Source organism: Protopterus annectens, chromosome 12.part0 (assembly GCF_019279795.1).
Source record: "Protopterus annectens isolate FY-2018-M chromosome 12.part0, PAN1.0, whole genome shotgun sequence".
NCBI classification, from domain to species: domain Eukaryota; kingdom Metazoa; phylum Chordata; order Ceratodontiformes; family Protopteridae; genus Protopterus; species Protopterus annectens.
The window spans coordinates 1,200,606,528-1,200,621,472 of record NC_056746.1 but is presented as its reverse complement, the minus strand read 5'-3'; positions in this window follow the sequence as shown (position 1 = coordinate 1,200,621,472).

The window sequence follows — 14,945 nt, the reverse complement described above, 5'->3', positions numbered from 1 at the left end:
AGAAGAAAAGCTCTAGGATGAAAAGAATTAGTAATATGAAGAGTTTCAGTAACAACAGGAATTGAAAATAGGTAAAATAAGCAATACCTAATTAGACTGGTAAAAAGAAAAGCTCCACAAAGAACAAAGTAATAATACAGCTAGTTAAAATATTGGTATTTCTATTCATTAAAGGGTAATGCTGGTTCCAATATCCTATCCTTCACTCTCAAAAATATGTCAATATTTAGCATGTCAGTGATGGGTGCATTCAATATATATAGGAATATACCTATTTTATATATATATATATATATATATATATATATATATATATATATATATATATATTTTTTTTTTTACCCAAAGGTTCCAAAAAATGTCTTGAAAGAGGCGAGTTCATTCATATAGCATACATGACTTCAATAGATGAAAATCTAATTGACAAATTCCAACATCTAGAGTAAATGTTTCTGGAGAGATGTTACCTCTTGCTATTCATTTGGGTTATTTCTATACCCATTCTTTCCAAATGGGGTATGAGGTAATCCCCTCTGTTAGGATCAGCGTTGGAAGGATACTGTCACTTACAATAGTGATGACTTATTTCATTTGTCTTCACAGACCAGGTATAATGGGGCTCTAATTGTTGACTATAATGACTGTGCTAGAAAAGTGAAGGCTATAATAGGGCTCTAATTGTTGACTATATTGACTGTGCTAGAAAAGTGAAGGCTATGACTAAGAAGAATTGGAATACTATTAGTGCATTTCCCCTGTACCTATATATTCTAGGAGCTCAGCGTTTATTTGTGTTTAAAACTGCTATTAATTTTAAACAGTTTATGGAGTTTAACAACAAATGTCAGTCAACTAGTTGATCTAAGGGACTAAATTACATTAAACTCTAAGTTTGAATTTGGAAGGAAACTTTCAAATGCTGCTTGCAATGGCAGCTACACTAGTATATTAAATGATTTGGACTATTATTTATACAAGTACAAAATGTTGGATATGGACAACTCCTATTTAAAGTATTGTTTGGACTTGAAAATTGTGCCAAAAGGTTTGAGAGTTTGCAAGTACCCAAACAATGTTGTCGAGGGTACAGACTTCCATCATGACTTGTTGAAAGCATTTGATCAATGTGGATTTGATATCATGAAAGCTATAATAAAAAACAATGTAGGTGAGATGGAGAAATTGCATGAGAAAATTGAAAGGGTTAACAAGGGTATTACCAGTGACTTGTTATTTAAAGTGGAGGAAGAAAAAATTAAATATCAAAAGTTATTAAAGAATTTAGAATTTAAATGTATAGAAGTGCAGAACAGGAAGGTAGGGAAAACTGAGAGAGACACCAAAGAATACAAAAATAAAATACAATATCCCAAGCCCAAGAGTTGGGCTAATGAAGGGAAGTCACGCTGGGTTAGAGAACATTATGAAGGGGTGGTACAGGATGAGGTTTTTCTACATGAAAATGAGTATGAGCATCCTGAGTTTCCTCCACTTAGGAGATCAGAAAGACTTATGGAAAAAGAACCTGTAGTTTACAATACAAAAAACTACAAGGGCAGGGGCTGGGGACCTCAGGTGAGGAAGGGAAAGGGATGGAATTAACAGATTTTATAATACAGGAAGGCAGCAAATGGACTTACAAAGATTTTAATGCATTTAATTACTCTGATATTGTAGTCGAAAAAAACCTTTTTGATTTGTTTTCCAAGGGCTTTGGGTTCATACCAAAGCAGAGAACAAATATTTTTAAATTATTAGTAGATGTGAAAATGTTTTTGAGAAAGAAAAATCTGGAAATAATTTTCAATAGGAAGGCAAGTAATTTAAATCAAAACAGCTTGGCACGTAGTAGTACTTTCAACCTACCTTTACACCCCCAATTGAGGAATTTTGAGTTAACGGTGGAAAAATAATTAAGGGCTGGTTTGAAACACAATTTTGTGCACCCTAATTTAACGACACAAGAAAATCAAGTTCTTAGAGACTTAACTAAAAATGGGAATTTAAGAGTAATGAAACCAGACAAAGGTGAGGGTGTTGTACTTATGGATCATATTCTATATGAAGGTAAAATTATGGAAATATTGAATGACACAAATAAATATTCTAGAATTTCCTTAAATGAAATCAACATAGCCTATAGGAAAAATCAGGTTGCCTTAAATGATTTATTGATGGAAGGACTAATTAAACTCCATAAACTGTTTAAAATTAATAGCAGTTTTAAACACAAATAAACACTGAGCTCCTAGAATATCTAGGTACAGGGGAAATGCACTAATAGTATTCCAATTCTTCTTAGTCATAGCCCTCACTTTTCTAGCACAGTCATTATAGTCAACAATTAAAGCCCTATTATAGCCTTCACTTTTCTAGCACAGTCATTATAGTCAACAATTAGAGCCCCATTATACCTGGTCTGTGAAGACAAATGAAATAAGTCATCACTATTGTAAGTGACAGTATCCTTCCAATGCTGATCCTAACAGGGGGGATTACCTCTTACCCCATTTGGAAAGAATGGGTTTAGAAATAACCCAAATGAATAGCAAGGGGTAACATCTCTCCAGAAACATTTACTCTAAATGTTGGAATTTGTCAATTAGATTTTCATTTATTGAAGTCATGTATGCTATATGAATGAACTCGGCTCTCTCAAGACATTTTTTGGAACCAAAAATATATATATATATATATATATATATATATATATATATAATAGGTATATTCCTATGGAGTTTAACAACAAATGTCAGTCAACTAGTCTGATCAATAAGGAGAACTAATGGGCAGTTAGCTGACTAACTAAGAAAAACAATTCAGCCGGTAATCCATTTTGATGGGTTCTGTTTGTCATCTATAGCACCTCTTTGACTACATGTGGAGAAAAGTAAATATAACTATGTGACATACTTACACAAGGGCAAATAAACTTTTGAGTCTTATTATTTTATTGATTGATTGACTTGATTGATTTATTGCATTTTGTTTACTGGGAAAATCCATCTGGGCAAAAAAAAGCTCCATTTAACATTAACATGAGAAGAAAAGCTCTAGGATGAAAAGAATTAGTAATATGAAGAGTTTCAGTAACAACAGGAATTGAAAATAGGTAAAATAAGCACACCTAATTAGACTGGTAAAAAGAAAAGCTCCACAAAGAACAAAGTAATAATACAGCTAGTTAAAATATTGGTATTTCATTCATTAAAGGGTAATGCTGGTTCCAATATCCTATCCTTCACTCTCAAAAATATGTCAATATTTAGCATGTCAGTGATGGGTGCATTCAATATATATAGGAATATACCTATTTTATATATATATATATATATATATATATATATATATATATATATATATATATATATATTTTTTTTTTACCCAAAGGTTCCAAAAATGTCTTGAAAGAGGCGAGTTCATTCATATAGCATACATGACTTCAATAGATGAAAATCTAATTGACAAATTCCAACATCTAGAGTAAATGTTTCTGGAGAGATGTTACCTCTTGCTATTCATTTGGGTTATTTCTATACCCATTCTTTCCAAATGGGGTATGAGGTAATCCCCTCTGTTAGGATCAGCGTTGGAAGGATACTGTCACTTACAATAGTGATGACTTATTTCATTTGTCTTCACAGACCAGGTATAATGGGGCTCTAATTGTTGACTATAATGACTGTGCTAGAAAAGTGAAGGCTATAATAGGGCTCTAATTGTTGACTATATTGACTGTGCTAGAAAAGTGAAGGCTATGACTAAGAAGAATTGGAATACTATTAGTGCATTTCCCCTGTACCTATATATTCTAGGAGCTCAGCGTTTATTTGTGTTTAAAACTGCTATTAATTTTAAACAGTTTATGGAGTTTAACAACAAATGTCAGTCAACTAGTCTGATCAATAAGGGGAGAACTAAATGTAGTACATGTAAACAATGCCCATATATTACAGCTGAGAGCAAATTATACTACATAATGGCATAAACAGTATTACTAGACCAAGTAGGGGCAATTGTAGAACTACTAGGGTGGTATATAAATTTCACCTATGCAGTCATTGCCCAAGTTTCTGTATAGGGAAAACTGAATGCGCACTACAGAAACAGATATATGAACTTTTGCAAAATGTTAAGGTTAAAAATTCCAATAGTATACTTTACAAGCATTCTCTTATATGTGGGATTAATTGTCAGTTTAAATTTGCCATCTTAGAAAAAGTTAATATTGACTCGGGAGGGGGGGGGACTGGTCATTAAAACTAGAATTTAAAGAACTTGTTTGGCAGCTAAGGTTAAATGCCATCTATCCCTCAAGTCTGAATAAGATGGTTTCTATTTCTTCAGTTCTTAAAATTTGCGGTCAGTACAATTATAACAATTCATTGTTTGCATACAATTACTACATATTTTTATATAACTTTACAAAGTACTTATTATTTAGGAAATTGTATTTCAGAATCCATTTTTTACTATGTTATTTGTATTGATTTACACAAATGAAATGTATTAATTCATAACTTTAACAGGATTAATCAATTATTTTTAAATTTTACATGTTATGGATCACATAAGAAAAATATATATTTTGGATGTGTGTTCTGTAAAATGATTTTTACTCATTTATTTACTATGTGTTCTTGAGCACATTGTTTTTTATGAACGATTTAGAGGCTTTGATTAATAAGAGATTGTTTCTTTAAATTTTTCTACTTTATGGTGCCAGTTTTTCCTGCTGGTTCTGCAGTTGTCTTTTGGATACACTTTTGTGGTTTTCTTGATTTAACAGTTAATTACACAGTTCAATCCCAGGCCACTTGTGTCATAGGGTTTGTTTATTGATGGTAGATGCAAATACCTGCCCAAGGTCTTAGCACAAGGCAAAGAGGATTTCCAAGTTAATAATATTTCATAACTAAGTGGTGCTGAGTAAACCTAATTCTCACAGGCCAACCTCTATCAAGGCCTATCCCTGTAATTCTTTGCCACATTAACCACTTGCACTTAAGGGAATCATTGGGATTAAGATGATGTAAATAAGTAGGACTGAGAGCCATTAGAAGGTTCCTGGAACAAGAAAATATCATCTCCAATCCTGTAGGCATAACTATAAATTCAGTTTCAGGAGTTAAATATATATACACAAAGCTGTAATATAAATTCAGCATAAGTGCAAATGATATTAAAACAAATAACGCCTAATGATTGCTAATAGGGCAAGACTATGCTTAATGGTGAAGAACATGCAACCCAAATGTAGTCAAATGTCCATACATAACTTAAATATAATAAATAAAGTACAAAGAGGTAAAGGTTTTATATATATATTATCATCAGAAATGTAGGCCAAAATGTAAAGTCATTAAAAATAAGAAAGTAGCGTAACATTTTTAATTCAGAATAAGTCACAGCAGATTATTTACAGAATATTCTCAAGCTGGATCCAAAAACTACAAATGAAAGCAACTTTCTGTACTACCCCCAAAAAAGTCAATATTACTCCCAAAGTCAACAGATCTCTATAGAAAGCCACACCTTAGTATAGCTACCAGTTTCAGGTCCATATGAATACAGTCAGTACAGTACTCAAGATTGGTAGCAAATGCTTTTTTTGCTTTGTCAAGCAAATATAAAGTACAATCCAGCCAGAATCTTTGAAGATGACAGATAACCAAAATGTAGCACAGTTGTCATGACGAACCAGTATATTTCTTGCTCAGTCAGTCAGCCAAAATCTTTGTTAAAGATAGATAATCAAAATCTAACAGAATTGTCATGACAAACCAGCAAACACAACTAAGCATCAGCTGATCATGACCAAATGACCACTAAAGATTATTAATAAATCAAATATGGGGCAGCAAAAAATGTTGAACTTACCTATAAAGTTGAATCCTCGATTGCCACAGCTATGTTCCAATAAAATTGCCAAAAAAAAAAAAGTAAATATTTTAAGCTGCAAGTCAGGGTAATATGCAGATTACAGTGCCTCCAGTGTGCAAGGGGCCAATATTTGCATCTTTGATCTAATAGGATAATTATTAAACCATGCAGACTGATAAGACTTCCATTCCTGTTTGCTGCCAATGTAGATAATAACAACAGATTCAAGCATAGTGTGAAAAATCAGTTCTTCAAATATCATGACACACACAAGACCAGCAACAGCAGCCCACAAGAAAAATGTGCATGCTCCTGGGGCTTCACAGCTCTTGTTACACAGGAAAGAACTCTGTTCCTTCAGTAACACCACAGAAATCAACTGCAGGACCAGCATTAGCACACAACATCACTTGTACAGACTTCCAGGGTTTCAGTGGCTCATGCTACACAACAACAAAGAACTGTTCAATTAGATGATTGACTGTTCATACTCTATTTATGCTTTACCTCTGGTTATATATTTTACAAGAAGCAAAAATGCTACATTGAAGTCAATTCCAAAAAAAAAAACAACAAAAAAACAAAACAAAACAGTAAATTCTAGTTCAGGTTCAACAAGCATTGTGATTAGCAGTTAATGCTTATATCCATCCAAAACTGGACATGTGCAAATGTAGCACACCATTGCCACTGGCAAAATGTGCTACACCAGATAATGAGCTTTAAAAGAAGACTAACACTTAATATAAGAACCTCAAACTTTCCAAATAATTAACTGCAAACAGCTAAAAATAAACACTGTCATATAATTTGCCAAACACTGCCAGCACCAGTTGTGAATTTTTGGGATACCAGAGTACATGGTGATAGGCGGAAAAGTCACAATTACTAAAGTATGCATCTAGTTTTTGTTAAACAACTAGTTATGAGCTCACTTTAGTGTTTCAACACTGAAACTTAGCATAGCTAAGTGTTAAAAAGAAGGTTGTCATTCACCAAATCAAAAATTATCTTCTAATCAATCAAAACAGTACCAATTCACTATTTATCTATATCTGAATTTATGAAATCTATAGCTGGGAATAAAGTTACAAAAGCATTGAAACCAGGTCAAAAATCCATGCTGGGTGTCACTTTTGATAGGCGCCACTTTTGATTATATAGCTCTGAATGTAAGAATTAATTTGCAGATGTTTTCTAAACTCTTTGTAGGAGGGATAGCAATGTTATGAGATGATAATGCCTTAGTGTTTTAGGAGCATTAGGGATGCATGAAGCTTTTTTTTCATTGTAATTTATTGTGCTGATAGCAGCTTGACAGCTAAAAATAAAAGGAATTTTTGAAAGAAGAATGTAAACATTTTTCCTAGCTATAGTATGAAGCATTTTGTGGTAGGAAGCTGTAAATGGATTCATTGCTAGTAGAAAAGTGAACATTTGTGAGAAACACAAAAGGGATTTCTGAGCTATGGGGAGAATGTACAAAGGTTTATCAGAATATTTAAACATTCTTGTAGTATAAGGCAGTACAGCCCATCAGAGGTAAAGGGATATGGGATTTACTTTGGCCCAAAAGCTTTAAAATGTCATGCAAGTATTTTTCTAATCTCCAGAGTATGCACTGCTGCAGTGCCTTTATTATTAACATTATGTTCCCAAAAAAGGAAAACACCTTGAGACCAAATTTATGGTGGAAATGGCAAAAAACATGACTTTGCTATTCAGGTTTCCTGTTTAAGTGTAAGAAATATATTACGGCAGGTGATATTTCTAGTCTTTTCCACAAGTGCTAGTACTGTTCCCTAAGTGGTATTCCTTGTTAAGCTCAATAGTGATCCGAGAACTATAGTTTCCCCAAAACCACATAAGCATCACCTTTTGGTTTTATATAGGGTGCTTTGAAAAGATTTAGTATAATAAAAGAAAGATTCTTTAAGAGCAGAGAAGAGATTACTGGGAGACAAGTAAATTAGCTCCACAGTGTTTATACTTAGATCACCTTTAAGCAGGGGATGGGGGGATTTGCAAGTGTAGGCCTTTTGATGGACTATTGTGATAGCATAGGAAAAACATCACCTAAAAAGTCAGGCAATATGGATACAGAATGACATCTTTTCGGTATGATGGTAACTATAAAGGTATAAATGTTACTCATGTCCATTAGCAGGTTTTGGGTATCTAGGAGTAGTGACTAGCCTGGTAAGACCATGTATAGAGCTAATATTAGATCTTTTTTGACTAACTGGGTCCAATCCAGTTAACATTAATCTGTTGCATATTATGCATCAGACCTGTAAAGATGACATTGTCTGTTGAAATGATGTGTTTGTCATCAAATTTATTGCTGTCATGTCAAGACCTCTTTATAGTGATAACTTACATAGTTGTAGGAACAGTCTGCAGGGATTATAGGATTTCTTGCCTCTTTGCTTATGTACTGCATGACTGTAGTCTTGTCAAGACCACTGCTGCTAAAGAATGTTTTGATGTCTATAATCTCATAACTTTTCCTTTTGATGTGTAGGCCAGATGACATAAGGGACCAATAAACCTGGACCTCCAATGGTATCATATGTGTTTCTAATCTAAGTGCAAATCCCCTAGCTCAATGGTGGCGAGAGAGAGAGAGAGAGAGAGAGAGATGGAGCCCTGACTTTGATCCAGATGACTTCAGTTTTATCAGCAGCTGTAAAGTCAGAGGAGCTGGGCAGGGGTGTGGGGGTGAGCATTACTTGTCTGCCTGCCCAGTTCTGTGGAACAGAGAATATTTATTCCCATTAAGTAGGACCAAATTCATACAGTGGTTTAGGAGGGCTTAGGTGGGTATGATGCTGTGAGTGACATACCTCTCAACCTCTCTGAGCAAGAAATCTGCACAAAGCCAAAAATGGTAGAGGGAGAAATGCCCAAAAATAGGGACAGATTTTAAATATTGCTCCTATAAACTTAGGTAGTTGCTAGAATAACAAGTTTTGTATTGTTATTTATTTTCTTAAGGATATGAAGTCTGAGATTTAAATGACTGTCATCATTTATTATTATTTAATGTCTTCAGTCTTCAGTGATTTTCCAGAAAGACACAAATTTTATGAGGTACAGACCTAAAATATGAGGAAAAAGTCTGGACAGTTGAGAGGTATGGTGTATGATGATGTGCATAACTTCACATGCACACAACACCTCAGTTAGGAATTCCCTCTTCCTTCCCAGCCCTAGGCTACATACATGATGTCTATTCCTGACCCTCACCCTGAGTACAGGAGCAGCCTTCCTTGGAAAGGGAGGTGCCATGTGTTTCAAGGCTTATGCATGTCTCTTACAGGTGCCTGTGCAGAAGGCAGCAAATGTACCCCTTGCTGTGACATGAGACCATGCATTAGTTCAGGAATAAAAAAAAGGCTGCTTATAGTCTGAGCAACAATTGTGATCAACAGTTGCTTAAACTTCACCAAGGAGAGAATTTTTTGACAGTCTAAATCTGGAGGTTCTAGAGTTTCATTCCACTCATTCCTGAGATAATATTCAAAACTAAAAATGAGATCTTTGGCATTTAGTATGATCACACTGGCTGATATGTGGCAAACAGAGTCTGGAACATTCTACTGATAGAATTGAAATAAAGAATACTGTTATCAAAATACTGGAGGGAAAAAATACCATTGATAGAAGATAATAAAATACTAAAAGCAATTAACTTAACTATAAAAATCAATATCTCTTCAGAAGTTATTATTTACCCAATTGATGATTCTTAATAATGCTTATTATACTCATCTTAGCCTGCATAAATTCAATTCTAAAAATTCGCCTAAATGCCCATACTGTAATGATCAAGTGGCTGACCTCTTACACATGTTCTGCAGCTGTAAATGCATATATAAACTTTGGAATTCCCTAAAAATTCAATTACAAAAGATGGGTTATCAACACTCTACACTTTCTTGGGAATTTATGATCCTACATATCCCTCCGAATAATTTGGATAAATCCCAAATAATTATACTTATAAATATTTTCTTGTTAATGAAACTTTATATAGCTACAAATTGGTTGAATCCATCCCAAACTTCATGGGATAACTTTAAAGGTTTAGCGATAAAACATATTTTAGCTCACAAATTATTAATTAAGGATCATAGGAAAAACATAAATAATCCGAAAATATGGGAGAAAATTTTCAATATTCTGTTGGCTTAAAGTTCCGAATCCACTTTAACCCCTGGACATATATGTTTAAATTTTCGTTCAGCATTAATTATTTAGTATATTGACAAATGATCTTTTAATATTCCTGTCAGAAGTTCTTATCTTTTTATATTGCCCTTGTTTAATTGATGGAAGCATTCATGTATATATTGTATATATTTTGTAGTATTGTTTTTATAAGTTTCATTTGGGCATTGTTTGTTTTCTTGGTTTTTTGTAATATTGTATGATAACTCGGAAAAAATAATAAAGATTGATTATGGAAAAAAAAGAACTGAAATAAAGAAATCATTATCTAAACCTTTTTCTGCATCATAAATAATTTCATTTGAATCTTGCAAAGCTTTTCACAGAAAAAAAAATTGCAAAACAATCAGGTCTGAATCTTTTATTTGCTATAAATCTGATAAGAACTAAAGATAGAATTATAACTAAACTTGAATCAAGAAATATTCCAGAAAAAGAAACACGTGGATCCCTTTTATCTTGGAAAACATAATTGTCAGACATTTTGGAAAAACTCCAAGACAGTTTCTAGACCAAAAAGAAGAACTGTAAACTGGTAATGTTTTTCTCTAACTTAAGACCTTAGTAACACCTTGTGTGACAAAAATGTCAAAACATGTAGTACATATCCTTAATTATACAATGATGGGTCATTGTTATTCAAAAACAAGCACATTGATTGGACAACCAAACCAGCGTGCCTGTTGTAAATTGAGCTTATACCAACAGAATAAAGTCCAGACTCTAAAGTACCATTCGGTGGTCAGACTTTTCTCCTGGTATATGCTACAGAGGGACAGCACAAAAATAGAAAAATCAGGTACATTCTCAAAAAGAAAAGAAAAGAAATGTACTCGATTTTGCTTCTTTTTTTGCACTGTCCCTCCATAAATTTCAGCAGAGTCTCGTACCTCTCAACTGTCAGAATATCCAGATTTTTTCCTCAGTTTTCACATGTTCATAGGTTCATAGGTGTGTACTAGGCTAATGTCCCTGAAGCATTTACAAGCCTAGCCCATAGGATTACCCTGGCATTGTGCCACCCGACCTTAGTTCCAAGTGCATCTGTCAAGTAGAGCCACTGGAGTTGTCCCCGGGGTGAATTTTCTATTTCCCATCCACTCATCAAGATTGCTCTTGAAGAGGGCCAGTGAGGTGCTCTGTTTGACATGTATGGGTAGTCTATCCCATAGCATGGCCAGTCTCTGGGTTACGAACCTGTCCTTTCAGCTTGTTCTGTTGATTGTGGTAATGAGGTTGAGGTCTCTGGAGTGTGTGGTGCGGAGGAACTGGGATTTCTTTAGATGTAGCATTTTTAACATAGCTGGGTCAAACATGACTTTGTAAGTCAAGCAGAGATCACCTCTAAGTAGATGATATGAGACAGAGAATAGTTGGAATTTTTTTGAGTCTGACCATATAGGACAAGTGTTTAAGGCCTAGGATCCTCTTTGTGAGGTACTTTTGCAGCCTCTCCAGTTGTTGCAGGTGTCTAGTGAGGTACATGCCAAATGGGGCACTGAACTCAATGATTGGTCTAATGAGGGAAGAGCAGAGGAAGACAATGACCTCTTTCTTCCTGGATGCAAAACCCTTAGTAATGAGATGTGCCACATAGAAGGTCTTTCTGACCACAGTGGCAATGTGGTGGTCAAAAGAGAGGTTGCTGTCAACCTGTGTTCCCAGATCTCTTATAACACCTTCTGTGTTCAGTGGCCTAACATCATTGTGGTAATTCATGGGAATCAGGTTTTTACCAAAGGAGATGGCAACACATTTTTTGACATTGAGCTTAAGGCCACGGTTCTGACACCAGTCATTGGTCTCAGTGAGGCCTTTCTGAATGATGTCAGCATCACTTGGGGAGTTAATAATAGCTCCTAACTTGCAATCATCTGTGAACATTGTCAGCCAGAGTCCCTTCATGTTGACCTGGACTTCAGAGAAGTAGATACCAAACAGGAGAGGACCCAGGACCGAACCCTGTGGGACTTCACTCATGACTGGTCGGCAGTTTGACATGGAGTCAGCTACTTTCACACTGTGGGTTCTATCTGTGAACCAGTTTGCAACTCACCTAGTGATAAAAGGGTTGATGCCTAGCTTAGTGAGTTTTTCTACGATTCCTGAGTGGGGAATAGTATCAAAGGCTTTGGCAAGATAAAGGTAGGCTGGGTGAACCACCTTGCCTTCATCAACAGCTCTGGTGATTGACTCAAAGAAATTGACTGGGTTGAGCAAGCATGATCTACCATTCACAAAACCAAACTGTGTGGGATATAGTGTTTGGAGAGTCCCTATATCCTTGTTTATTAGGTCCATGATGATGTGTTCCATAGCTTTGCATATCAGACTCGTCAGACTAACGGGACAATAGTTCCCAGGGTCTGTAGTCACTCCTCATTTGTGGAGAGGGATGACTGTAGCAGTGCACCATTTGGTAGGGACAAAGCCTGAGGTGATGCTATGATTGAAAAGGGCACACAGTAGAGGTGCCAGTTCACTATGTAGTTCATGTAGAACATAGCCAGGGATATTGTCAGGTCCCATAGAAGCTGTATTCTTGGCCTTGGCAAGTGCTGTTTTAACCTGTGCAGCAGTAATACTGTGTGCATGGCAATCTACTGGTATTGTGATTGGTCCTTAGGTGGGGGAGAGAGGGGTAAAGTTGGCACTGAATCTGTCGGCCAGTATTACTGGCAATATCTATTGGCTGGGTATAGGAGGTGCCATTGTGCATAGCTCAGAGCAAATCTGGGTATTGACGTGGAGATTCTTTACATAACAATAGTAGGCGTTGTGGTTGTCTTTAATATCTGCTGCAATTCTGTTTTCATAGCTAGCTTTAGAGGATTTGATGTGGGATCTCAACTTTATTTTGAGGCAGATAAGGGAGATTTTCCAGTCTTGGGACTTCACCTTATTCTGCATGAGTTTCCTCCTTCTGTTACAGACTTTGTTTAAAGCAGGGGACCACCAGATTGGCTTCCTTTCTTTAGAGGAGAGTGTCTTGGTTCTATTGGGTGTGGTGAGATCCATGAATTTGTGTACGTGTTTGTACAGTGGATTGGTGTATGATTACAGAGTTTGTTTAAGGCAGGGGACCACCAGATTGGCTTCCTTTCTTTAGAGGAGAGTGTCTTGGTTCTATTGGGTGTGGTGAGATCCATGAATTTGTGTACGTGTTTGTACAGTGGTTTGCTGTATGATTCAGCAGTCATGCAACTATTCTCCAATTGCATGGATGCAGTGAAGTTAGCCACCTCTGTTTTTAGGAGCCCAAAGTTAGCTTTGGAGAAGTTTTTCATGGCGGTTACCTTTGTGGAGAGTGGGGGTGGTGTGTGGGATGGATGTGGATTTCCAAGGTGATTAGTTTGTGGTCAGATCTAATCAGGGAGAAGTTGACTATTGGTGTAGAGCAACAGATGCCCATGTTAGTAATGACCAGGTCAACGATGCTGCTGCCTCTATTGGGTGTAGAACGAGCTGGTCCAGGGCATCGGAATTAATGAATTCCAGGAAACGTTGGGCAAGTGTATTGGTACATGAGTAGTTTTCCCAGTTAATGGAGCTGTTGTTGAAGTCGCTCAGTATGAGTGTGTTAGATTGGACCCTAATATTCTCCAGGTTGCTTAGGAACATGGAGTGTAAATCATCTGACATGGTTGGGGATCTATAGCAGGCTACAACCTGAATTGCTGTCTTACCCAATGTAGCTGCACCTGAAGTATCTCTGATGTGTTATGTTGGGCTACCAGTCTGGAGGTGTGTGCAACCTTTATGAATATGGAAACACCACAATCTTTGGAGCTTCAGTCCAAGTTCTGGGGCTGAAAGGTATGGCATGAGTTATAGCCTGGTAGTGCAGCGGTGCTTTATGCTGCCTTGAATTAGGTCTCTGTTAAGCACAAATGTCGATGTTGTCCATTTTAAGGAGTGTTTCGAGTGAGTGCATTTTGAGATTTAGACTTCTAGCATTGAGCAGCATGACCCTCAGATTGCATTTGTTGTTATGGTGGTAATTTGGTCTTTGGAACACCACCTAAAAAAGACACTATAGCGGTGGCAAGAGCCGTAGCTAGTTTCCGGAAGTCCAGGGGTATCAGATGCAGGTCATCTCTGGCAAAGCATCAAGGTCTGTCAATCATGTCATCCCAGGCAGACAGATACTAGATCTCCTTAGAATGACACCAGAAACCTAGGCAGTTGTTGAAATCAATTATTCTCTGCTTGTACTGTGGTATCATTCTGGGTGATGGTAGGATGCTGCTCACGGCTAGGGTCATATCCCGCTGGGCTACATACTCTGAGAGATCCTCCATGTCTCTTTTCATGTAGTCCAGGGAGGTACTTCTCAGGTCATTCACACCCACATGTACAGTGACAGAGTCATATTTCTACCTGTTGTTGAGGGACCTGAGTGCATATGTTATGTGGCGGATCCTGGCACCTGACAGGCAGCTGACTGTTACTTTCTTCTTATTCAACCTAGTGGGTGGGACATCAGTGTGCCTCACTATCGAGTCACCTAGGACTAGTGTGTTGGGCATGCTGTTTTGCCATAGGGGCTTTAGTTGAGTGGCACACTATTTAGGGGAATTATGTGTCTCGTGATTAGTGTTGTGTTGTGTTTTGGTGGTTGAGTGCATTTCTGCCTTGGAGGTCTCTGCTGCTTGGGTGTGTGGTTTGTGTTTTTATGTGAATGCAGTGCTGGTGTGTGTTCTGCAGGGTTATGTTTTCCATGTGGTGTGGTACAAGTGTTGACCTTCTCTTCTTGGCCAGCTATTCCAGTCTTGGCTGGAGAGTGCGTAGCTTCCAATTTGGATATATAAGTGCACATAAAACAGCAA